Source organism: Pollicipes pollicipes, unplaced genomic scaffold (genome assembly GCF_011947565.3).
Source record: "Pollicipes pollicipes isolate AB1234 unplaced genomic scaffold, Ppol_2.1 Scaffold_4740;HRSCAF=5597_pilon_pilon_pilon, whole genome shotgun sequence".
Lineage (NCBI taxonomy): Eukaryota > Metazoa > Arthropoda > Thecostraca > Pollicipedomorpha > Pollicipedidae > Pollicipes > Pollicipes pollicipes.
This window is the reverse complement of record NW_023596545.1, coordinates 10,773,894-10,800,655: the sequence shown is the minus strand read 5'-3', so window position 1 is coordinate 10,800,655 and position 26,762 is coordinate 10,773,894.

Here is a 26,762-nt window from a genome sequence, read left to right as displayed (position 1 = left end):
ACCTGCTGGTGAACTACCAGTGCAGCTGCTGAAAGAGTTTGTACGGAATTGGCACCATCTCTTACCCATGTGTTTTCTCGATCGCTTAAGGAGAACCAGGCCACATTGATATGGAAGACGGCAACCATCATTCCCTTTCCATAAAAGGTAACACCGAAGTTGCCAGGGGATCTGCGGCCCGTGCGCCCTACAACTAAGCTTGGTAAGCTTTGGGAACAGTTTGTTGTTCCCCTCATTCTAGCGAACATACAGCACTAAGTAAATCTACGTCAATGCGGTAATGTAAAGAACACCCAACGTCCCATTACTTGATAAGATTGCGGCACAATTTATGCTATCAGTTAGATAAGCCCGACCAACTGTTTTCGGTAGTTCTGTGTGACTTCCGGAAGATCATTATGAAGTGCGTCTGGTCAGATCATTAACCTTACAACGGCCATACAGAGTATGCTTAGCATAACGCTTTGCCCTGGCTATCCAAAGTGGTTGGACCCATTTCTCTAGGATCGAAAGCAGAGGTAAAGATGCCGGAGGAATATGAGTGGTTAAAAATCCGTATCTTGCTGTCCCCGTAGCGTATCCTCGTTGGGCCTGTTACGTTCTTAGCCATCATCAACGGTGCTGCATCTGAAAAAGAAAATCGTTTGAAATGTTTAGACGATCTCACAATTTACCGAGCATGTCCAATCGATCGAGTTGAGGAGCACAGCCAGCGGCGGGACAAGACTGACGAAATGTATGGATGGTCAGCTGCAAATAAGATGGTGCTTATCATTGATAAGCGTCGGGTTATGCATTTTTTCACTGTCAAGAAACCCTTTGCACCCCCAGGTATCGTAATAAATGGTACCAGCTTACCGATTGATAGTAGCACTAAACTTTTAGGAGGAATGCTGTCCAGTGTGTACTGTCTGTACTGAAAATGTGAATAATAGTTCTAAGGCCGTGCATATCTGTTACGTAACGAAGAACTGCCGTTTATTACAATATTAAATGGTTACAATTTGCATCACATGCAATTGGCCACTGCTCCTATACTCTGCGACTGTTTTTCACTTAGGGCTCACCCGCCACCCAGCCGAACAAACTGCGCGAGTATAGAGGCAAACATTCAATATCATTGCCGAGTATGACAAGGGTGATCAATGGCTTCTACAGAAACTTAGAATGGAAACCCTTGCAAATAGGCGGGGGGAAAAACCATGACTACGACGTAGACAGTAAATCATTGCAAATCTAGGGCATAGAGATGCTGTCATCACCAATAAAGACGATCGTGGGAAGAAACAGCCTAAATGACGAGACGCTGATAGCATTTTGCTAAGTGGCAAGACTGCAGGAAAACCAGCGTACTACATAACAACAACCTTCATAAAACATGGACCATGGCATTAGTAAAGGGTCAAATGCAATGATATAACCAAATGCACGGTAAGGGAAATGTATTAATGAGGTGTAATAAGGCAGGTGTAATGCTCTTTCGCTAGGAGAAAGAGAGAGAGAGGAGAGAGAGCGAGAGAGGAGAGAGAGAGAGAGAGAGCGAGAGAGAGAGAGAGAGAGCGAGAGAGAGGAGCGCTCTATCTCTCCTCTCCTCTCTCTCTCTCTCTCTCTCTCTCTCTCTCTCTCTCTCTCTCTCTCTCTCTCTCTCTCACTCTCTCTCTGTATCGGCCGTCAAATATGAACTGCCAGAGGTGCCAAATTGGTGAACACGCATGCAGCACACCTAGTGATCTTTAATTAAATTGTTATTATTCGTGCTATTAATGCGTTTTCTAAACCATCTAAAACCCATTTTACCATTCTTATTAAGCTGAGTACATAATTAGTGAGTTGTGAGGGCACGTCAACTGCCTTGGTTGTTCCTGCCCAGCGAGCAACAAACGATATGCCATCCAAGGTCTTCGCCTTTAAAATTTGTGTTTAGTTGTATGTAAAGAAACATTTCGGGCAATGCCCCGATTCACATGATATACATCTTGTTTGGCAACAGTATGTTTTCACCCTGTAACAGCTCTGCAGAGTTAAGCCTAAGAGCTGTATGGGAACCGCGTACAAACCAGTCGTATTTTCATCTTTGCGAAGTTCTTTTCCTGCTTAACACGCGCCCGGGTTGCCGGTTGGATACCCTTTGCTCGGGTGGGGTCAATTGATCCCCTGAGATTTCAGGAACTAAGAGGGCTAGAAACACCAAATTCACAAGGTGTATTGACCTGTTTACGAACTCACTTGAGTTAAAGTTTGAGCCTCCTAGTCATGACCTCTGGATCAAACAAGGTCAAATAAGTTAAACTCAAAGTCGGTCTCCAGTATGTCCTCAGAACCTAGATATCTGGTCCAAGCAAAAGTTGACGCGCTCTTCATTCAATGTCAGAGACGTTGTTTGACCTCTCGAAGGTCATGTGACTAAAATCATACAAGACTTGCTTTGAGTTTGCATCTGAATAAGTGACAAGATTAAGCCTGGACAGTATATTGCTAAAAATAAAATGCCGACCTGGGTAGTTTTAGGTCAGTGGTCTTATTCTGACCTATAAGAAGTCTATAGAAGATGTCTAATGCAGTTCCTGTCGATAGATTCGAAATGAGCCCAGGAAACTACGCCATACAGCAAGCCCTAAATAAATATAACGGGTTGGTTTCTGACCCTAGGTCAATGAGTGTGGCCATTCAATTGTTGTGCCGCCTAAAAAAGCGTTTCGGATATGTATGGTTTCATCTAACACTCCGTCGTTCCATCAGATTGACCGATTCCCTTGAAATTGACTTCGCTGAATTCACGGCCTGACTTTGGTCTACCGAACTTTACAAGGTACATCCAATTTTTTGGTACCAAACGATCTGCTATTTAACTGTCTAAAGCTATGCGAATTTGGCGGAATGGTTTCCGAAAAGTGCAGCTACGCCGGGCCGTTGGGTAACCATTTCGGAAAAATCCTTGGGGGGGGCAATTTGACCCCACCCGAGCGCATGTTAACACGCGCCAGGGTGACCGGAAAGATACCGCTCGGTCAGGTGGGAAGGGGATCAATTTGACCCCCACCCCGAGAGCTCAGGGATTACGAGAGCTGGAGACACTAAATTCACGGAAGGTGTTGACCTGTACGTGAACTCACTTAGGTTAAAGCTTGCGGTTCCTAGGTCATGATCTGCGAGTCAGATAAGGTCAAACAAGGGCAAATCTCAGGCTGAACTCCAAAGGGCCCATCGAACCTAGATAAATGTTCTATGCAAAAGGTCGCAAGCTCACTTAAGGCCATTGACCTTACTTGACCTTTTGAAGGCCATTGTGACCAAAATCACGCAAGACTGCTTTGAGTTTTACGTTTTAATAAGCGACAAATAATACGCTAGATAGTATGTTCCTAAAAACAAACTACTGGCATCGGTCATTTTAGGTCAGTGACCTATTTGGACTTTTAAAAAGTCCATGGAAAGTGTATAATGCGGTTTCTGTTATCAATAAATTTGAAATGAGCACCAGAAATTACCCCGCACAACAAGCCCTAGAGCAATAAAACGGGTTGATTTGAACCTTGGACTGACCTTCATACCTGACCCTAGGCCAATGTAATTTGTTTATTCAATTTTGGTTTTGCCTAAGAAAGTATTTCAGAGATATATGGCTTTGCCTAACACTCAGTTATTAGATCAGATTGAACGACTCCTTAGAAATTGCATTCGCTGAAACGATGGCCTGACTTTGACCTGTCATAGGTCAGCTACCTAACAAGGTAAATCTAAATTTGTAATGCCAGACGATTCGCTATTCAATTGTCTACATTGTGCGTGCAATGTGGCGCGACTACGTCCCGTTATTCAGAAACCATTTCGGAAAACCTTTGGGGGAGGGTCAAATTGACCTTCCCGCCCGAGCGCGTGTTAGCTATCACCCTGGAACAGGTGGCCATAAGAGAACATTCCCACCCACAAAGACCCGCACGCCAACATCCTATCACAAAAAGTATCGAAGGCGCAGAACTGCCTGGTTAGAAATGGGAAACGACAACCGAAAGCATCAGGTGCAAGGGAACGAGATAAGTACATATGCAAGGTGGTATATACTATAATCGTGAATAGCAGTGCTTGGAGCCATATTCATACGAGCGAACGTGAATCATACCCGGTGCGTGCCATGGCAACTGAAAAATCACTGCAATTTTGTTTATATACAATACGCGACGCACGTCGTCAGGCCCTTTTATGGAAATGCCAGCGACCTCATTGGTCATATTGGTGCTCATGGGTGATAACGTATCCGGGATGCGAACCTGATCTCCCCTTGTGGGAGTCCAAGGCACTAACCACCAGACCCCCGCGTCCCCGGGTCACGGTATCAATACACATCACCGTTCGATCAGTATATATGTCAGGCTTGGATCCCGAAATCGGCCGTCGGTCGCTGAAGCCGGTCATACGATGATATGGCTAGCCCTAGCCCTAAATTGCCAAATCCCAGCGTGACGTCATATTTCGTATCATGGCGGTTATGAAATAGGGACACCGTGGGCCAACAATTTCTGAAATGCCAAAAGGGGCATAGATCCTTTTTCATGTATGGTGGATTGTATACAATACGTAATCCGACGTATTTGAAGCATGCGCGGAAGATCGTAGCATTTAGCGTCCGCAAGTAGATTTTTGTGAGCTGTGACGTAATTGGTTTTGAAGGTTATAGATTTAGGATACTTAAGTCGAGTTGTGGAGGACAGCGTGTGAGCCATGCCGTAAGGGACTTCTGATGTCTAGGAGTTAGTATGGTCAACTCGATTTTGGGAGTACAAGGTGGGAATAATCCCATAATGGGATGTAAATTAATTCATGATGGGTTTGCAGGAGAACAAATCATCTCCATGATGCTTATTTTCCACATCTTCAACGATGTTACAAAGAAAACATTTCTAAGGAAGAGGAACTAACCCAGACCTAAGCTAGCTTTAAAATCCAGCTGCGTCAGAACTTAAAGCTTGATTTTTAGCAGTAGCATTGGTGTCAGCATGATTTTAATCATTGTTCTTACGCATGGAACAGCCCATCAATAATGACATGTGTCATTTTTGGCATTTTTAGGTAGAATGAGATAGTCGTGCAAGCAACCATACCTTTATGAAAATTCCCTTGTACATGGGATCCTGAGCGGGGTGAGTAAATGACTAACCGCGAGGTGGTAAACCACGATTTACCACATCGCACTGCGATCGTTTGATAGCCGGCTACTCCCCAAAAACAGATCTGCATCATCACGTGGCATTCGTAAATTAACAGACCGCAATAAGGCAGTGTCAGGGCGGTCACGTGACATCACATCGGCAATTGACGATCAGGGCTTGCCACATTGCAGTGTGGCCATTTTGGGAGCGAAGCCTGACAAATTTAAAGGGAGTGTTCCACCTTTGCATGGTGGTTTGAACTGAAATAACCACTTTGAAGACCTTTTGATGCAAGTCATGGCTAAACCATTTTTTGACCTCTTGAGCTACCCGCCAGGGAAAATGGGAAAATGTTTATTTAGGACACTATTTCAAAGTCATCTCGACATCAAAACGTCATAGAAACTTCCTACGATCGCCGTCACATCGCAGGCTATTTTCCGCTTATGGTCAAAAACAGTATGGCCGCTGATGCATTCCCAATAGCAATGAAGCGGCACATATGGTACAATCCACGGAAGGTGATTAGCTGTAAGTAAGACTTTGCTGTCGAATGCGTGCCGCAAACGCAAGCGTGAACAGTTTTGGGTTGTGCGAAACTCGTAGTCGACAGGACATTTCCACCTATTTCTAGGCCGTGACCTATATCCATATCTTGCGTTCGTGCCAAGGCCGTGGTTGGCGCGACATGCCGAACCGAACGGTGCAAGAGACACGGTGCAAAGGAAACACACCAGGTCCTGGTCAAACTGCATCGCCTGCCAACACCTCTGTCACACACGGACTAAGCAAGCTCGTGAGCAGGATGACGCGGGCGCCGGCGCTGGCATCAGGGTGGCATTGATTTTATTCATCGTCCGCACTCCGCGAGTCCCCAGACGTCCAAAGGCTGGTGGGCCTGCCAGGCGGACCGACGCAAAGAATGCAATTTTCTGCTTCCTTCGCGTGCGAAAGAAATTTCCTCGCGATGGTGGCTATGAGCGTGGTGTTGTTCAGTGGTAATGCCATTTCATCGTCATGACTGTACACGTGTGCAGCTAATGCAAGGTTTATGATGGCAGCAAAATAACACTAAATCTTGGTCACATATTGCATTAAACCAAACCAAACATTTACTATCATTCTTGCTGACGTTCGTAATTACTGAGTGGTGCAGCGGTTATGATATATGTCGCGTGTAATGTATGGTAGGTCCCGGTGACAATGAGCCATGATTCGTGGTCGTATGTGAGTACATGAGTGGTTGCACCCACCGCGAAGTTGCCACGGCCGCTGTAACAGCGCATGACTCCATCGAGCATGAAATGAGGGCACTGCGGCATCGAAAATAGGTGAGTGAAAGGTGAGGTATAGTTGTAATGAGTTGGCGCTGGTTGTGGTGCTTAGCTATGTTTATGTGTGAAGAAAGGATGGCCGTAACCTCCAATGGGGCTGATGTGGTACGGAACCCGGTAACTTTCGGGCCAGTGGGGCTGATGTGGTACGGAACCCGGTAACTTTCGGGCCAATGGGGCTGATGTGGCACGGAACCCGGTAACTGTCGGGCCAACGGGGTGGGGCCTCAGATACTTTTTGTTTTACCACTTTTTACCAGACAAAATTCATATAATGTGGCATTGTAGAATAGTACTGAAAATCTGTGCCTAAGTGAGAAAAAGAGGCATGAGGCAGTTTTTCATATAGCAGCATTAGTATGACACCAAGCCCATCTTTCGAGCAGGCTTAATTCGATTTGGCTCTGAAGTTTTACCAGTTACGAATCAAGATTGTACAAATACCGTGTTTATTCGGTCAGAGCTGTTAAGACTCGTAGCAAATGTAATACTGTTTGCGTTAGATGTGAAAACGATTGACCACTGCCGGCGATTGTCTGTGCGGGTGTGCTGGTATCGCAGCAGGCGTGGCTTATTGTGAGCCTTAGGACACGGTCTGTGCATGTTAGCATCGTCACCACTAGGGGGTTAGGAAGGTACTCAGAATGAGAAATGCGAGAACATGCAAGCGCTGGTGGAGGTATGCCGTTTAAAATTTAATAAAAAAAATTTTGCTCAAAATGAACACATGAACAGTAGCTTCTATACAAATTAACCGCAATATTGATCATAAAATAAATGTGCTTTCTTAAAGCGAAACATAGGTACGGCTAGTTCTAAAACATTGTCTTTGGCTACAGTTATCTTTGAGGCATTTCAATTTTTTGATAATTCTAGGCCTAATACTTATGCATGCTCAGGACATCTATGCATTTATTCATGCCTTTGCTTGAAAGTAAAGGCCACGATTTAACATTGCTGAAAGGCATTCTTGAAAGACATATCAAATGCTCAGCATTTAAAACCAGTGTTTTCCTTGTCCATAAAAGGTCGTTCGAGTTGTTCTTTATGCCCAAAATTTATCACTTGAAGACCGAGTTTGTCCTTTTGAAGATTTGTAGAATCTGTAGAAGTCCTGTATACATCAAAGGCAATTACTCTTTGCTCCATCCTGAATTGCTTTTACCTATGCATTATCATGAGACTTGATCGATTATAATAAAGCCTGACTTATTTCATTGGCAATGTAATTTGGTCTCCTGCGATTTTCCTGGTAGCTCCCCGTAGCATGCAGTTCTTACTATGGTCTCGTTTTTTAAGACCTCAAAGTGAAGTGGCGAGGGCCGGGGCTCTGTTTGATTTTTTTCCCTCCGGCAGTTTTCTGTCGCAATGAAGGCCTTCAAGAGCACCTCCATATCTTGATTTGCGGCGGAGCTGTCAATCATTTCATGAATCTTAGCACGGAATGTTAACGTTTGACACGCAACCGACACTGCTCTGCTAACGTGACAAAATAAGAAAGATGTCCAGACAGCTGAAAACCGCAGAACGACCGGCTGTTTCCTCACGCACACAAACACATGTCGCCTCGATTAGCGGATCACACCCGTGGAGCTTGACAGGCACTATGTTATCAGCGTATTTAAAGCGGGCACCAGCGGCACGTGCCGCTCCCCTGCACATGATCAAATATGTACATGTTTTGGCCCTTGTTGTACTGGCGGTTCTCCCCATTCACCTTCTGAGGAGGTCTCAGGGACACTCTCTTCAGATCTCGTAAATTAAGCAAGCCGGAGCTATGTGAAAAGGACAATGGAAAGCTCGTGCCAAAGTGTAGACTCATGCCATATCAAGAACTGAACATGTCACGAATATGGCGCACGGTGTTGAATGGCTCTTCGAACCCAAAGTCGGATGGGCACTGCGGACATCGGCAGATCTGACCTTTTGTCAGGTCATGGAGTGAAGGCCATTGTTGCATTGGTCTGCCCGACTATGTCAAAACCATAAAAAGACACATTATGAGATACAAGGGGGTCTGAAACGCTTTCCAAAACTGCAAGATATGTGTCATTAAAGCCTACATCGCGCATTTTTCAATGAATAAAAGAAAGCCACAAAGTTTAACAGCTTGACAAAAATTGATTTTTAGTGACCTGATCATGCTAAAACAGCCGTAGCGATAACATCGCAATGCAGAGTTGCAGTTTAAGAGACGCAGTCCAGAAAACCTTTCTGCAGTGCACTCCTGCAAACAACAAGCGTTGTTTTTCGCGGTTGAGCAAGATTTCACCAACACGGCGTTGCAAAAGAGATAATAGAACGTGAACTATCAAGTTAAAAGGCATTCACTGCTCACAAAATGTGTAGAAATGCTGTAGACTTGTGTAATCAAAGTATCGGCGCCGAGGTCAACCATTTACAGGCTGATCCCCGCCCCCCCCCAAAAAAAAAGACTAGGGGGGCTTCTGGCACTCCTCCCGGGAGCAATGGTTGATATTTATGTAGATGAATGCTGGCAGATCAAATCGGTGGGAACGCGTCCAAATGCATAGGTTGGAAACATGTGGTATTTAAAGCATACACGTCTCTCGATTCCCCTCCTTTGTACAATTATACTTACCGTTCATTTAGCTTTCCCTTTTCACCACCAAAATAAACGTCTTCACTCAGCTCAGTCCACCACTTTCGATTCCAAGCATGTTTTCTGAAAAAAGCGGAATTTGCCTTCCATTTGCTCCGCATACGGATATTTGAAACCAGTATGGCATTCTTGTTATGATCCCTCTTTGTTTGTTTTGAAGATGTCATTGCTTGTTCACTTTCGGAATGCCGCTATGATAAATGGATATATGAATTATGACCTGGTAATCTGCTAGGTTACGAAAATAATAGACATGAAAGCCATGTTGGTTTAAGATACCGTTTAATACCTCAGAGTTTTGCACTCCGCTCCATAATCCCGCTTTTTAGAAGTCCTTGAAGGTCCCTTTTCATCTTAGTACAGCCCACAACAGACATCAAACGCTGCTTGTTTTTATTGTCAGTCGGTAGTCCTCCAGGTTTCTGGGGAGTGAAGGAGACCCCCTCCCTATCTAACAACGCTTAGCGGGAAGCAAACTCGGAACACGTTAAACAGTTTGGACACCGGCCAGTGGACAGGGAGAATACGCCCACAGCAGTCGGCTGTGAGCGGAAATGTATTCTGTGCCCTTCTTGAGTAGGACAAGCCGGTCGCTGGGACATGTCACGCTTGTGTGGGCGCCACTGCTGGGCGCCCTTCCGCCGCTGAACACACTCCCCGCCGAACGAAGCGTCTGGGCCATCTCTGGCCTCCGTACCCCTCAGGCCCTGAAAAGCCGATTGCTGTCGCGGGTGTCGCAAACTTCAACCAGCGCCTCCTGTGAAGGTGGGAAACCTCCGGCACCGAGTGGTACGACGGCTAACGTGGGGCTTCTCACCCCATTGCGCGCATGCTAAATTCTGGCACTGTGTCCATTTTTGGGTAGACGGGACCCGTAAACTTAAGCTCAGAGATCACTGGTGATACATTCGATGTGTGGCGGCTTGGGAGGTTTTAAGCGCTCGGAGGTCGACAATGACCGGCGACGCCGATCTACAACGGTGTCAAGGCCCGCGAAGCCAGGGGCTGTCACGACAGGGCCGTTGGTGCTGAGAAGAGTGCCAGGCAGGCTAGAGGACCCCGGGAAGCTAGCAAGTCGAGTATGCTCTGCATGGGCGATGCGTGTACTCTCAGAGTCTCCGGTAACCTCTTCTGAACGGGTTGCCAAACTTCGTGTTTTTACTGGAGTAGATCAGATGAATAAATGCACCTCAGTGGGGATGCAACATTCTAGCTCATTGATACATTTGCACGTCGCGAAATATCATGTCAGCGTTATCATATGATTATCTTATCATCTTATCACAAATCCATGTTTTACTTATGCAGGCCCAATATCCTTATTTGAGAGCATCATTTTCATCAGCCTGCCAAAGAAGAATAAATGCAAATGACTTTCCGGTCGTCTGCGTTAGCTTTACAGCTGCAGTGTTTCAGAATGCCAATGATTTCCAGTTTCTTATTTCCACTTTACGTCTTTCATGCTTAAGCATTTTACTTTGTGTTTCTCACCCTGAACCATGCATTGTGATATGAACCAACTGGTTTTCCGAGAATCCGCGGTATTATAAGCCTCGTCTGATGACAGGGTGAAGACGAATGTCCTCTCTACCAGAAACGCTGGTGATTTGGGAAAGTTTTAGTTCCCGAAATGGGAGCATTGCACTCTTTGTTGTGTCCAATTCTTGAAACTATCACAGCATCGTAATTGCTTTGGACAAGAGATTGCTTGCTCGCTTGCTTGCTTACTAACTCACCCACACCCACTTGCCCACACTTGCAACACAAACGTTATTAGTTTATATACCGCGCCGTGACAACCACCTTCCTCCACTGCCTCTCCTCCCCCCCCCCCCCCCTCAGTAACGCCATCCCCGCCCCTCTCCCCGAAGGAGCAGCAAAACAAGGACAAGGTTCAGTAATGCTGCCGGGAAATGCGATCTCCAGCTGTTTCTGACGCCGGTTGCTGGAAGCGACCCGACTTTTGGCCGCAGTTGTGCAGAAGTTCTACTGTCAGACAGCTGAGTGTCAGAAGCTCTCCAATCGGTGATCAGGTCACGTAGACATATCCGTCTCATGGATGGGCATATTCTGCTTCAATAGAAAGGCGCGATGACGACCAAGATGTAGACCCGGTCATTCGACCGTCTGATGTAGGTGATGGAAAGATCTCTGACACCGAGTGTGGAGACAAGACGTTCTTGAAGCAGACCAGTCGTTCTCGGTGGACACAGCTGGCACTCTGAATTTTGTTATGTTAATGCTGGTGGTGAAGAGGGGCTGGGCTTTCCCGGCATTGTCCCCCCCCCCCTCCAGAATAACCTCCAATAATAATAGGTAAATGCGACAGCCTGTTGGTAGGATCTCTAAAGACCATGCCGCAATGGCAGCGGTCAAAGATTGAGCCGATGAACTGATATGACTTGTCACCTCTCTTGACCACTCATTCGGATTTAGCGTCAAAAATATTTGTCAAAATTCTTCGCATGCGCTTTTACGACACGCTGTGCGAAGCGATGGTATCATAAATGAATCGTTCCGCATGGCGGAGAACAACGATACGGAGTATTTTCCAAGGGAATTGAAACAGTCCTCGAGGTTCCTTACTGGCGGTTTCTCATTTATGAGATAGCGCATGAACTGTGAGAATTCAGAAGCCGTGCGATCACAAAGCGGATTCATTCAAGTAAAGTGTTAACTATGCTTCAGAGAACTTGCCACTCGTGGACAACATCGCCAAAAGCCGGCCGCCTTAACACTCGCCCGGGTGGCCGGCTGGATACTCTTCGCTCGGGTGGGGGTCAAATTGACCCCTCTGAGATCTCGGGAATTAAGAGAGCTAGAGACACGAAATTTACAGAATGCGTTGACCTGTACGTGAAGTCAATTAGGTCAAAGCTTGCGATTCCTAGGTCATGACCTATGGTCAGATGAGATCAAACAAGGTCAAATTCCAGGTTGGTCTCCAAAGTGCCCCCAGAACCTAGATAATCGTTTCTAAACAAAAGGCCACATGTTCATTTAATGTCAGAGGCCTTGTTTTACTTTTTGAAGGCCCTGGTGACCAAAATCATGCAAGTTGCTCTGAGTGTTGTATTTTAATAAGCGACAAAGATTACGCAAGGCAGTATATTCCGACAAACAAAATGTCGACTTGGGTCATTTTAGGTCAATGACCTATTCTGGCCTCTAAAAAGTTCATGGACGTTAGATAATGCCGTTCATGCTATCAATAAATGCGAAATGAGCACCAGAAACTACCCCATACAGAAAGCCCTAGGGTAATAAAGCAGGTTGGTTTGACCTTTGTCTGACCCTCATACCTGACCTTAGGTCAATGTAATTTGCTCATTCAACTGCTGTGTTGCCTGAGAAAGCATCTCAGAGGTATATGACTTCGTCTAACACTCCGTTGCTGCATCAGATTGAACGACTGCCTAGAAATTGATTTCGCTGAAACCGTGGCTTAACTTTGACCTTCCGTAGGTCAGCGACCTTACAAAGAACATTTAAATTTTTGACGACAAACGATCTGCTTATTCAATTTTCTACAGCTGTGCAAATTTGGCGCGTTTACGCCGCGCTGTTCGGAAACTGTTTGGGAAAAGTCTTCCGGGGGGGGGGCAATTTGACCCCTACCCGAGTGCGTGTTAAGGGGGTGGTCGGAGTTCCTCACAGTTCGATATATTTGGCTCACAGCCAAGCATCGACGCGCAAATAGCACCATACTTCGATCAACATTCCTGTAACGTGCATATGAACGGAACAAAAGATTCAGTTCGGCTATACACTGTGTGTTCTGGTATCATCCAGGGTTTACCCGTTCTGGATCGCGGTGGGCACAGGCGAAAACGCCAAGGAAGGCTGCAGCCGAAACCATTTGTCAGGACTTGGTGGTGATGTTGTCCTCCGCCGACTGGAGTGCGTGGAAACGCCAGTAAACCGCCAACTCCTCTTTGACAGCTTCTTCGCCTCACATGCTTAGATGGATACGCTTTGGCACAAGGGGCTGCGTGCCTCAGGTGCTGCACGCGCCCGCTGCGTGAAGAAGCGTCCGCTGCCTGACAGGAATGCTAGCTGGAAATGGAATGCTAGCAGCTGGAATGCTAGCCATGAAATGGCCAGCAAAGGGGATACTGATAATGGTCATCAACCACGCCAATCACACCAGCATCGCTCTACTGAAGGGAACGACACAGACGAATCCAATCACGGATACAGCCAGCACGTTGGCGGCGTGGATCTCGTTGGCGCGTCCATCGCAGAATACCGGCCAACCATTCACTGGAACAAGTGGTGCGGCACCCTCATCATCGACACAGTCGTCCTGCCGCCCGCGGAATGTTATTGGATTCACTGCGCGCACTCCGGCAACAAGACGAACCGACCGGCTTTCTGGGGCTTCTGAAGAACCCTTGCCTGCGAGATAGGCCGGAGTCGAGCGGAACAACGATTGCCGCCTTACTCTGCTCCATCCAATGCATCGTATCGGCCAGGGTGTGGGATTGCTACGGTTTCCGTCTCACTTAAACCCGAACTGAGTGCGTCTTTCCGTCTCACCAACACCTGGACTGAGTGCGCCTTTCCGTCTCACTAACAACCGAACTGAGTGCGCCTCTCCGTCCCACCAACATAATGCACTGTTCCGCCTCACTAATACTCGAACTGAGTGCATGTTTCCGTCTCACTAACACCTGAACTGAGTGCGCCTTTCCGTCTCACTTACACGCGAACCAAGTGCGTCTTTCCGCCCCGCTAATACCCGATGTGAGCGTGCCTTCTCTTCTGAGTAGCATCCGAACTGAGCCGCTTTTCTGTCTCAGTAACAACCGAACTGAGTATGCTGACAGGGGAAGAAGTCCTTTACAACCTCTGCCCCCACAAGGCGACTGAGGGGAAATAAGCGCACGACAAGGCTAGTGGAGGAAGACAAGGCTTTGTGCATTGGTGCCCACACCCGCCCTTCCCCAGATCCAGGGGCTGAAATGGGGAATCAGAAGGGAAGTGGGCAAAGATGTCGAATTGTGAACATGGAAGATACAGAAGCAAAGGTCACGAGAGACGACTTTGTAAGCGCCGGGCGTTATGACATTGCCGCTGCCCACATCCTTGCATTGCAAAGGAGAAATACGCCAATACATCTCACTCTGTTTTCTGGGTATAGCGGAATATCCTGGTTTTATACCGCAGAGGGTTCAAGGCTCCAATTTGCGAGCACGTGTTCCGCCCACTTACAATTTTTGCATACGAAAATTATATTTTGTTCTACGATCAGTGCGTTTATCTGGTGTGCCCCATTATTGGAACTACACCCAACTGGTTCGCAAGACACCTCCGCGAAAACGGGTCAGACGATATATTTGTATGTCTTTGCTTTTAAATGTTCTGCAGTTATAATAAAATCCCTAGAATAATAGATTTTTGGCAAGATTGGGTGTCATACTGGCTGTCTTTCTTAATACTAGGAGTCTTGCTTTTTAAAGAATTGAATTTAATGATTTGATAAGACCTTACTCGTATGTTCCAACACCATAAAAGGACATTGTAGCAGTGATACAATGCACGAATTAGAATGTGGAATGATCTGCTTCGGCATCTGCAGCGAAATTTGACGCGGTTGCGCATGTGCAGTAGCTGTCGCGATACATCCTTGGCAACATAACCGACCCAATGGACGATATTTAACACTTTAATGTAACGGAAGATTTCACGAATTCTACAAATCAACACTGGGAATGTTATCAATTTCTCAGATGGATGCATTAATTTATGGTACTGTATTTGAGAGCAGATGGGTGACTTCATCCTTAAATGAACTGACCGGCATGATGCCGAATGCTTGTATGCTGAGAGAAGAGTGCAGACCAGGAGAAGTCTGGTTGGGGGCATGAGTTTTCAGCCTTCGCCACCATCAGGTGGGTAGAGAGGGGAGAGTGAGGGAGGAAAAGGAGGCAACACAACTACCCTACACCTGACACTGACTGACACACTGACACACTGGCACTGCCAGCACACTGTAGCGGCAGCTCAAAATTTCTCGTCAGAAGAACTCCCGCGCTGCTGTCTGCTGGTGACATACCGGCTGGCGCCAGCGGTGGCAGGTGTGAGGTACGCGTATCGCCTCCTTTTGCTTCCTTTTCGCTTCTCTCTTCCATCACCTGATGACCGTGGACGTCGAAAATTCGTGCCCCCAACCAGACGTTTTCTGATGTTTTGTCGTCTTCTAGCTTGCAAGTCTTCAGAAGCCAACAGGTCAGTTCACCGAGGGCTTGAAGGTCACCTATCTCCTCTCATAACACAGATCACAGCTTACAGCATGCGAGGCCGTCCAGAAATTCAATAAGACTGCGACGAAAGTGAAGGAAACCCGTGATACAGTTACGTTGGGATTGTTTTGCCGCACGGCTGCGCAACCGATTGGGAGAAAGACAACGTACGTTTTGAATGGATTCACGGATTCGCGTATTACTCAATCCTGGATGGAATTGTGCGATTTGTAGTTTGCCATGTCTGCTGGAAATACGTCCAATAACTATTACAGCTACGTCACTACACATTACCATGGAGTTACCCTGTAAGAGCAATGAAAACTAAGCCTGCGACCATACTTATTCTGAAATAAAGGTTTGTTCTGTGTCTGTAATCTCAGTCGGCGTTAAATGGCGGCTAGCGGCCGCTGGTGTAATGGCTGACCAGCGGTCCGCAGCCACGACCGACACTGCTTGGGAGAGAGCATGGCTCCGGTGTAATGGCTGACCAGCGGTCGGCGGCCACGACCGACACTGCTCGGGAGAGAGCATGGCTCCGGTGTAATGGCTGACCAGCGGTCCGCAGCCACGACCGACACTGCTCGGGAGAGAGCATGGCTCCGGTGTAATGGCTGACCAGCAGTCGGCGGCCACGACCGACACTGCTCAGGAGAGAGCATGGCGCCAGTGTAATGACTGAATAGCGGTCCGCAGCCACGACCGACACTGCTCGGGAGAGAGCATGGCTCCGGTGTAATGGCTGACCAGCGGTCGGCGGCCACGACCGACACTGCTCAGGAGAGAGCATGGCGCTGGTGTAATGACTGAACAGCGGTCCGCATCCACGACCGACACTGCTCGGGAGAGAGCATGGCTCCGGTGTAATGGCTGACCAGCGGTCGGCGGCCACGACCGACACTGCTCAGGAGAGAGCATGGCGCTGGTGTAATGACTGAACAGCGGTCCGCATCCACGACCGACACTGCTCGGGAGAGAGCATGGCGCTGGTGTAATGACTGAACAGCGGTCCGCATCCACGACCGACACTGCTCGGGAGAGAGCATGGCGCTGGTGTAATGGCTGACCAGCGGTCGGCAGCCGCCACCGACACTGCTCGGGAGAGAGCATGGCTCCGGTGTAATGACTGACCAGCGGTCGGCGGCCACGACCGACACTGCTCGGGAGAGAGCATGGCGCCGGTTTAATGGCTGACCAGCGGTCGGCGGCCACGACCGACACTGCTCGGGAGAGAGCATGACGCCGGTGTAATGGCTGACCAGCGGTCGGCGGCCACGACCGACACTACTCGGAAGAGAGCATGACGCCGGTGTAATGGCTGACCAGCGGTCCGTAGCGGGAGAGAGCATGACGCCGGTGTAATGACTGACCAGCAGTCGGCGGCCACGACCGACATTGCTCAGGAGAGAGCATGGCGCTGATGTAATGACTGACCAGCGGTCCGCAGCGGGAGAGAGCGTGACGCCGGTGTAATGACTGACCAGCGGTCGGCGGCCACGACCGACACTGCTCGGGAGAGAGCATGACGCCGGTGTAATGGCTAACCAGCGGTCGGCGGCCACGACCGACACTGCTCGGGAGAGAGCATGGCTCCGGTGTAATGGCTGACCAGCAGTCGGCGGCCACGACCGACACTGCTCAGGAGAGAGCATGGCGCCAGTGTAATGACTGAATAGCGGTCCGCATCCACGACCGACACTGCTCGGGAGAGAGCATGGCTCCGGTGTAATGGCTGACCAGCGGTCGGCGGCCACGACCGACACTGCTCGGGAGAGAGCATGGCTCCGGTGTAATGGCTGACCAGCAGTCGGCGGCCACGACCGACACTGCTCAGGAGAGAGCATGGCGCCAGTGTAATGACTGAATAGCGGTCCGCATCCACGACCGACACTGCTCAGGAGAGAGCATGGCGCTGGTGTAATGGCTGACCAGCGGTCGGCGGCCACGACCGACACTGCTCGGGAGAGAGCATGGCGCTGGTGTAATGGCTGACCAGCGGTCGGCGGCCACGACCGACGCTGTTCGGCGGACGAGCATGCCGCCGGTTGAGCCGAACCGTCCGACAGAGTGGGTCGTCTGACCAGACAATTGCTCCGGTTCTCCGGGTTGTCCCAGAGGAGGCGGGAGTGATGCTCTCTTCTCTTACGGGCTCTGGGGGTGACGACGAGCACCAAGAGCGGGCCATTGGGACCAGGAAGTTTGATGACTGTGTGTTCGGACAGACAGATTTTCTACAGCGCGCGAGGGAAAACTTGTCATGAATATAGGATCCTGCAAGACAGTGGCTGCCATTTTGATGGTAATAATTGCAAAAGTTGGCCGCATGACAATGATTCTGGTCACTCGCACACTGCCAAGTATGCTAAAATCTGCCGGCGACTTGAGTTCTGTGTGTTCATGAGCACACGTTCACGATAGGATAATGAAGTACGGCACAACGTTCTGTTAGAGTGAACCTATCTTATCTGTCGTCGAGGATTTCTAGTTTAGCAGCTTTTCGCCCAATGCCGCCCTCCCAAAGCTCTGAAAGCTGGCATCACGCAGGAAATCACCTCGCGATGTACAGAGCAACTCCAGACCATATCATCGCTGACAGATCTGTCATATCCGTATCAACGCTGTCGAGCGTAACCGGCGTCTCGCTGTCATCCGCACCAGCGCAACTCGCTCCGAAGCTCGCTCCGAAGCTCTAGTGGTTCTCCCGGCGTCCCGCGCCGCTCTAATGAGACTCCGGCGACTCACGGGGCCAGCGCGCGGCGCCACAGCACGAAGCCTCTGCAAAACGGTCAGCCGGCCGCCTCGATAGAGGCTCAGGGTCGCGGTGGGCCGCGTGTTTGTCTCACCTGACATGCAACGGGCGAATCAAGCGGCAACGGCGGGTCACCGGCGACGTGTTGAGGTGCTGGAGGAGAGTCAGGGGCATCAGCGTTTAAACAGACAACAGCCGGTCCTCAGTGGTCACGGCTGTGTTGCATCCTGGGGACCTCCCCGAGCTGAGGTGCACCGAAGTTTTGGAAACAACAGAATAGCGTGCAAAGCGTTGGTTTGGCATGACTGGCGAATCTGCTTGGGTTGTTTCACTCACTTGTTTGCCTTAAGTGATAGATTAGTGCTGGAAACTGCAATCGGCATGCAACTCCATGCATCCGAATGTGTTCTCGAACCCTAGAGATGACTGAAACTGCTCGAATGGTAACGAATGCACACTTCAAAGACGCCTCGAAAAAGACACCTTCAAAGACATAAGCACGCGAATGCTTGCAAATAGTCATCATTGTAGTTCAGTCTAAGCCGGAACATCTTATTCAGGTTTTCAATTGTTGCGGCGTGCGGCTTTAAGGCAAAACGTCTCGGCAACACAAGGTTGTCGCGACAATGTGGACAGCCCTTCCCAAAGCCGATCTTCGCTCACAGCGCAGCATTCGAGCGCGCGATGCCAGGACACTGATCTCTTTAGCCTCGCTTTGGGCACCAGCGCTCGCAGTCTCGTGGACGCCAGCCTGACGGCCGTTGCCTGCCCCCCCCCCCCCCTCCACGGCTCTGAAGTGGTGTTGCGTAGCACGCGCTGTTGAGGACCAGTGTTTCGATATTGACCCACTCAGGGATGGGGGTAGCCAGCACGCTCTCTCTCTCTCTCTCTCTGGGGACGGGCTCAGATGGACGACAGGTGGTTCCAGGACGGAGATACTGAAATGTGTCCGGCTGATGTCTCACAAGGCTATGACAGCGCTTAGTCTCCGCAGAAACCTATAGCGGGCCGTGAGTGGCCTCGCGGGGTTTCTTAGAGGAACTCACGAAAATTCGTAAATCCCACAAATCTGGAAACCTACCCTAAGGGTAAGAGACCAGGGGCAATGGCCTGGGACGACGACAGGTCTCTGTCTACCATCGCTCCAATCACGGCGACGTCGTCAGCGACCGCTACGGCTTACTGTGACGTGTCCCTTCAGGTCCCCCTTTGCCCATCGTCCGCCGGCCGCGTCCCAGCAACGCCCGCTCGTGTTCATGCGCCGGCATCTGCCGGAGTGGGTTGTGTCAGTCTTCTCAAGCCGTCTCAAGGCGCATGCGACTCTGCGCGGCCGGCGGTCAGACGCGGCGGTAGAGACGAGTTGCGCTCCGGCCGGTCGTCAAATCACATCAGATCTCAGCCGGCCGGTCAGATCCTGTGACGAATCACATTACGTGGACCATCCTAGGTCGATGATTGGCTCAGGCCATCCAGAAATGAGCGATGTGAACATGAAAGCTGTCTTGTAGCATCGGTTAGTAGAAATCGAAAGCAGTAACGGCCTAATCGTCGGAAAGGCGAAAGTCGGATATTTCCTGTTTTTGTTTCGAGGAGACCGTGCCAATCAATCTGATTTTGGAGGTCGTCATAACTGGGCAAATAGGCAAAATTGCATCAATTATTGTGTCATTGTGTTACAGTTCACTCTTCTTCTCCCTGTTATGAGGCAAACATGTTTAAGTGGACGGAGCTTAGCACTGACCAACACCCGGGTGGAAACTACTACCATCACTGCTTGGTTTTCATTGATTGTGTCAAACATCAGGCGGCTATTTCGTGTAAGGTGCCTCTGTGAATGGTCAAAGAGCCAGGGACTGGGATTGAACGCAGATATCCTCCGTACGTTACCTGCGCACTACTCATGTGCACTAGACGGTCACCTCTTGGATATCTCCAAGCAGATTCGCGAGCTTGGCGTCGTCCTGGATACTTCCACTGGATAATGAATATTCCTTTGCCAGTCACATAGTCAGCGGTCTCAAAAGCAAACAGGATGATGGACCTTCTCATACGAAGCGTGCAAATGCCGTCGTGTCCTCGCCAAGCACACCTTATTCACAAGGCTTTGCTGAGTGCTTTCAACGCTCATGTGAGGCCATTGATAGAGTACGGCATCGTTAGTTAGAGCGGCACTGTCGTTTCACATCTCGCCCGGGTCAAACGACTACATCACCGGTTTCTCATGCGGCTGGGTTCGAGTACCCAGTCCCGGTGTCTTCCACTGGATAATGAACACTTTCTCATTTATTTCAAAACAGCATCTATCAAGGCATGCTTTGCTCAGTATGTCATCTTGTATCCATACAACACACATCATCAGAGGCCTGACAGCCTTCACCTGACATCGCTGTTTGGTAAGGCTACACCCGCCCAGCACTCTCGGCACACCGGCTTTTTCCACGACCCATTTGCAAGAGCTAACACTGTTAAAAATGAATTTGTCACAGTCTACTCGTTGCCTGCTAATATTTTCTACAGCACTCTTCCTAGACTGACTTTTTCAACCAACATAGTTCCTATATCATGTGTTTAGGTTCGCAAGCACTCGAGGAGCGCCCTTTACCCGACCGTTGTGTCTGAGTATGTAAAGTGCATGTGTGACTGTGTGAGATGTGTATGCGTGTGTATGGTTAGGTTTTTTTCTTTGTGTGTATCGTGTATTTATTGTTTTTAAAGCTGGATTGCTTTCGCGACCGGGCTTTTGTCTGTGCACTGCCTATGCCTTGAATCAACAAATAAAAAAATAAACTCTTCATCATCGCAAGCGTTTAGTCAACAAACAGAGTGAACAGCTTTAAGTTATCTCTTCTATCTACCCCGCCGCAATCTCTTCTATCTACCCCGCCGCAATCACTGGATGCCCGGGTAAGACCGTAATCTACTCACGAAGGCTTTCTGCTCATGTTTCGGTTGAGGGTCAGTAACGCAGAGTTACATGGCATTGAAGACTTTTGAGGACTTGAATCCCTTTTCCAGCACTTTCAGCCCCATTGGTGACAAGTTGGTTACCCAACCTGGGTCGATGGTGCTTATAAACCATACGACATAGCACATTTTGTGCTGCATTTTGCCTGAGCACAAAGAGTAACGGCATTTAAGGCAGAGCAACATTGCCGTGAATAGTGCAGCTGCACCGTCATCATAACCACCACTGTCGTCATAACTATCGGGGTGTAATGAGGATGCTAATTTTAATTATGTGCAAGTCAAAATTACGGTGTTAACGTTTTGTCAGAGTACTACGCTTTTTTCTCGGTTGCCCGAAAGTGCAGCCCAAGTTCGCGACAACTGATGTCGTGGCTGCCGTCATCACAACCAGCGTCGTCATGACGACGGAGGAGCTGTTTAGGGCCGCAGTGAGCTGTAACAGCCCAAGTAACAACCTCAAGGCTGTACATATTTTTCTCTAAATATAGTGCTTCAGAAGTTCGCAGCACTTATTACACAACATTTTGACTAATCGGTGTGTAAGAACCTTTAAAGAACACACACGTTGCAAAATAAATGCACTTGAAAAGTGTTACTTGCAATATGATTACCAGAAAGTGTAAGAGATTTCTGCGGTTGGAGCAGCCACTTCAACTTGAAATTCCGAGCTACTGCGCCGGATTTCGAGAAAACTGGTATTACTTCACGAATTGGACGCGTCGGGTGCAGCCACGAGTGAAAACTACAAAACGCTGGCCTACTCCTTTAAGCACCGTTCCAAATTTATTTGCTCCATCGTTTCACCCGCGCTCACGTTCGTTGCCCAGCAACCTTTTCAAATGTCATGGAACGTTGCGGCCTGTGCTGAGCAGCAAGCCGGGACACGGCATCGTGTCAGTGTCCCTGCAGCTGCGGCGTGTTCTTCGTTGACTGTTCAGGACTTGACGATACTTATGACGGCCTGGAGGCAGCCAATGATTCCGGCTGGTTACAACTGCTGCCCCCTCGCCGATAAGGGTGGCCAATCACGAGGAGCCCTCTGCTCCCACCCCGACGTTGCTCAGAGGTCTTAATAGTGACTCGGACCGAACGGCTTGAATACGAGACGAGACTCGCATTCATAATGACGAGAATACGGCGGCTTAGAATCCCGTCGTGTTTGGTACCTTGCTCACAACAGCATGAGTTCTCAAGGATGGCGCTGCAGCGCCCTCCTCGGCGTGGTTCTCGAGCGGGGCGCTGCAGTGCGGTACTTGAGAGCAAACGAAGGAGGCCATCCGCCCGCCGGCGTGGCGGGCGGCCATCTCCTCCCAGATACCCGGCCGCCGCCGCATCGCACGATGTCTGTTCCCTGCGCGAATGGGTGGGACGACAACCCTCGGCTGCGCTCCTGCTGGTGCACCAGCCGAGGTCACATGGTCGGTTGGCGAGGCCGCCGGGCACGTCGCGGCCGAGTGGTCTGACGTGCGGTGCGCCCCAGCCCACAAGAGCGGTACTGGGGAGCGCAACCTGCAATACAGCTTGGTTGTCCGATCAGGCTGGTTCTAAGAAAAGAATTAATAGACTGCTGTTAGAATACGGATAAGCTGCGTGGAACGCATGTGGTCCTGAAATTATGTGACTGCTTCGAAGAGTTTATATTCGCATGAGGTGCTATGTGTGTGCACAAACTTAAAACCAAACAATTTCGCACAATATCCTCAGAGAGACTGAACCCACCAACGACTTAAGTTTAATACACCTCACTTTTAACAACTGTTCCCGACTTGTGTGGTATCTTTCATTTTGACAGTTATTTACATTGAACGTTGCAACAACGGAACGAGCTTTTGACTTTTCACAATACCTTTTTACGATTCTCCAGCCCTGTGGTGCTCCAGCCTTGCGTTTTTCGAGCCTTGCATTGTTTCAGCCTTGTGGTGCTGCAGCCTTTTGGGGCAGTGCCAATGTCGCATCGCTAAGGCGTACTGCATAAAAAGTCTCCTCGCATAAATGACGCCGTTTTCGTTGTTCTGCTTTAGTTAGAGGCGCGGCTGCTTTCGGAATCAAATGCGGTTACCACATCCCTAATGACATGCAGCAATAACTTCACAACCGAAACGACACGGTCGTAACAACGCCGTGCAGCGACTGCCATTTCGACTCTACAGAGCTCGGGTGGCTCGCCCTGTCCTTCGGTGAGGGATGGCCTGACCATGATCGGGAGCGCTCGAGTGTGCGGGTGACACGGGATCAGAGCTGCCGGGAATGGGATCCTCGGCACCAGAGCGGCCTTCAGTGTGCGCCGCACTTCCTCCGGCCTGCCGGGAGAGGAACCCCGCCGGTGAGCAGTGAAGTCACCCGGCCGGTGAGCAGTGAAGTCACCCGGCCGGTGAGCAGTAAAGCCGTCGGGACGGTGAGCAGTAAAGCCGCCCGGCCGGTGAACAGTGAAGCCGCCCGGCCGGTGAACAGTGAAGCCGCCCGGCCGGTGAACAGTGAAGCCGCCCGGCCGGTGAACAGTGAAGCCGCCGGACCGCTGAGCAGTGAAGCCCGGTCGGTGAGTAGTGAAGCCGCCCAGCTGAGCGACGCTTAGTTCTCCGGGGGGCTGCTAACCAGGTGTTCCCGGATCCATCAGTGTCAGAAATGCAGCTTTAGATGGCGTGCTGAAATATCACTATAGAGTGTCATAGCTGAGCATAGTCAACTAAGACTTTTTCACCTCCGTCTTTTGGGAAGTGTGGCCACATAGGGCCAATAACTTTCTTGGCTCCATTTTGTCGTTTGGTATGCTGGACCAACGTCCAACGACATTTCCGTAAAGCAGAGACTTTATTCCGTCATTTGGACTCCCCATTTGAACTTCCCCGTCCCATGAGGGACTCGATGCCCGACTCGCATCAACTTATTCATAACGCGGCATCACGCCTACGACGCTCCATGCAAGGAAATTGTCGAAATAAAATCCGTCGATGTCGCCTCCTCACAATAACTTTAGGGCGGCACCATTGGCTCCAATCAGCCGTTGACACAAACTGATGCTTTAGATACAGCCATTCAAGCCACACACACACACACGCACACACGCACACACGCCTACACGCGCACAACACACACACACACACACACACACACACACACACATACACACACACACACACACACACACACACACACACACACACACACACACACATATATATATATATATATATATATATATATATATATATATATATATATATATATACCTCTATCATCGTTATATTTCCGCGGTCTTACACGAAGCCGGGTTCATTGCAGTCTGTCTTACGCGGTTAAGGCGATCGGTTGCCTTGCCCAATCAGCTCATCACTTGCTCTATTCCCATTCGCGCCAACCTGCCTGTCGTCAGATGCGTGGATAAGATGTTCTAATTGATAAGACGAGGGAAGATTCTCATATGTTGAAGCCGTTTGGCACCGGACCATGGTTAGATCATGACTTACATCACGAGACGAGACGAGAATTTTGCCTTTGGGGCGGGCTTAACGTGAGGTCAAGCAAGGAGCGAGGAAATATCGAAGGAAGCAAACATTGTTGCTTGCCATGGCTGCAGTTATGTACAAAGTAAGGATTATCTTTTTCACGAAACATCATTGCCCTTGTCCAAGACAGTAATACACAGCGTGTAAGACACAGCAAGAATAGGCACTTCGTAAGCACGTATGTGACCTAAACATAGGTGAGATGCATAAACTGTGAAAGGGCGCCTAAAGATCTCGGTTTGCCGACAGCACATTGTTCAGAAGGGAACGACTGGTTGTGATGACTGAAATTGACGGGTTGGTCACGCAAAGAAACCCTATGCAAGTAAGAAATATCGTCATTTAGTTCTACCCGTTGCTCGGGAAAGTTCTCTCAAACGAATAAAATGATGAAAATATTCGCGAAACATCATAATGTCTTTAAAATGGCTAGGAAGAGGGCCAGTCGAGACCCAGGTCGCTGGTGGCCGATGGTGACCTTCTCGGCCATGAACAGATACAGCACTGTGTCATTACCTCGTTCTCTCCTTTTTTGGTTTTCCGCGAGAAGGCGACAATTTTCTGAACAGTGCCGTGACCTGTGACGAAATCTAAGCTCACTCGTGGAGCTAGAAAACGTCAGAGCAGGCTGTGTCAGGACCCCGATAACCCTGCTCAATGGGCTTGAGAAGCCAATGAGACCAGCCGGCCTTTAGCCGATTTGCTCCAAATGGCGATGAATCCCCGGAGAAAGTTTAAATCCCAACGTGATTTATGCCTCGGTTATCTCCATAAGACGTGATAATGCTTGGAGTAGAACTGTGGGATCATGGTTGTGGCTGGCGGCTCGGACCGTACCCACCCGACATTTGACACTACAATTTTTGCTGGGGCTGAGGAGGCGATGGTGAACTCTGGTGAATAATGCGGTTTGCCAGCTGCGCCGTATGCTGTGGATTTTGAACCGACGCAAACTCGCTAGGCTTTTGCGAATTATGAGGGGTAAATGTAAGGCATAGCAATGATAGGCCATGCAAAAATCGTCGGCAAGTACACCCCAGCGACTCCGAGCGCCCACAACGTACCGCCAGGACACAAAAACCGTCAACTCCAAAGAACTGTCTGTTTTGTGACGTTCATTTTGCTCACGATGGCTTTGCATCGAACGCTCTGTCACCGTTACTCACGGCCGTCATCCGGTCCTCCGCGCGCTTCATTTTCCATCTTGTTTCATTACCGAAACATAAGCGTAAAGCAGCAATAATTAAATTGGCCAAGAGCTACGCCAGTCTAAGCTCTCAGGAATGATGATCATGATGAATCGTCATGGTAAAGGACGGGTCATGTCATGTCAGGGTCATGATGAATCATGAATTAATCAAGATCAGGTAAGCCAAAAGATTATCAGAAATACGGCTAGCAGACACTTGCTCTGGCGATGTTAAGAAATGTTTTAGGTACTAAAAGTTCAAGTCTAAGGAATCCTCTGCCGGCCATTTCGAGGAGGATGGAAAGTCATTATTGGAGGACAGGGATATTGCAGATGCTCTTAGAAGGCGGTTTTCTTCAGTTTTGACCAAAAGACTGTGTGTAGTTTCCTTGGTAACTGACAAAATCTGACTGAAGGCGGTCTTGTAGATCTGACGGTGACTGAGGGTATGGTAAGTGATAGCTTTGAGGAAATAAAGGTCAATAAGGCGGCCAGACCTGACCAGATATATGATACAGTGCTGAATGAATGCCCTTGTGCTTTAGCCTGTCCTCTTATGCTAATATTTAATAGGTCATTGAGTTTCTCAAAATGTCCTTGGGGTGCACAATTCCAATGTGGTACAGAATATCTAAGAAGGAAACCAAAAAGTGGCAGCAACTGCAGGTCTGTCGGTCGTACCTCACTGGTACCTAAGCTCTTAGAGAACTTCCTTAAAGCTAGCAATCCGTTTCCCTTAGGCATCAGTTGGTGCAGAGCAGTCGGCATGGTTTTCTTTCTCGTAGGTTCTCTTTAATATATCGCCTGGAGTTCATGGAGCATGCAACTAGTCAGGTAGATAAAGGCGATAGTTTAGATGTTTTTTATCTATATTTTAGTAAGACCTTTTGTGAGGTGTCACACCAGCGTCTCTTATATCAGGTCAAATTGCACTGCATTAGGGAAAATTTTTGGCTGGGTAAGGGCTTGGCTGCAAGGCAAGAAATAAAGAGTAGTGCTCAGCTG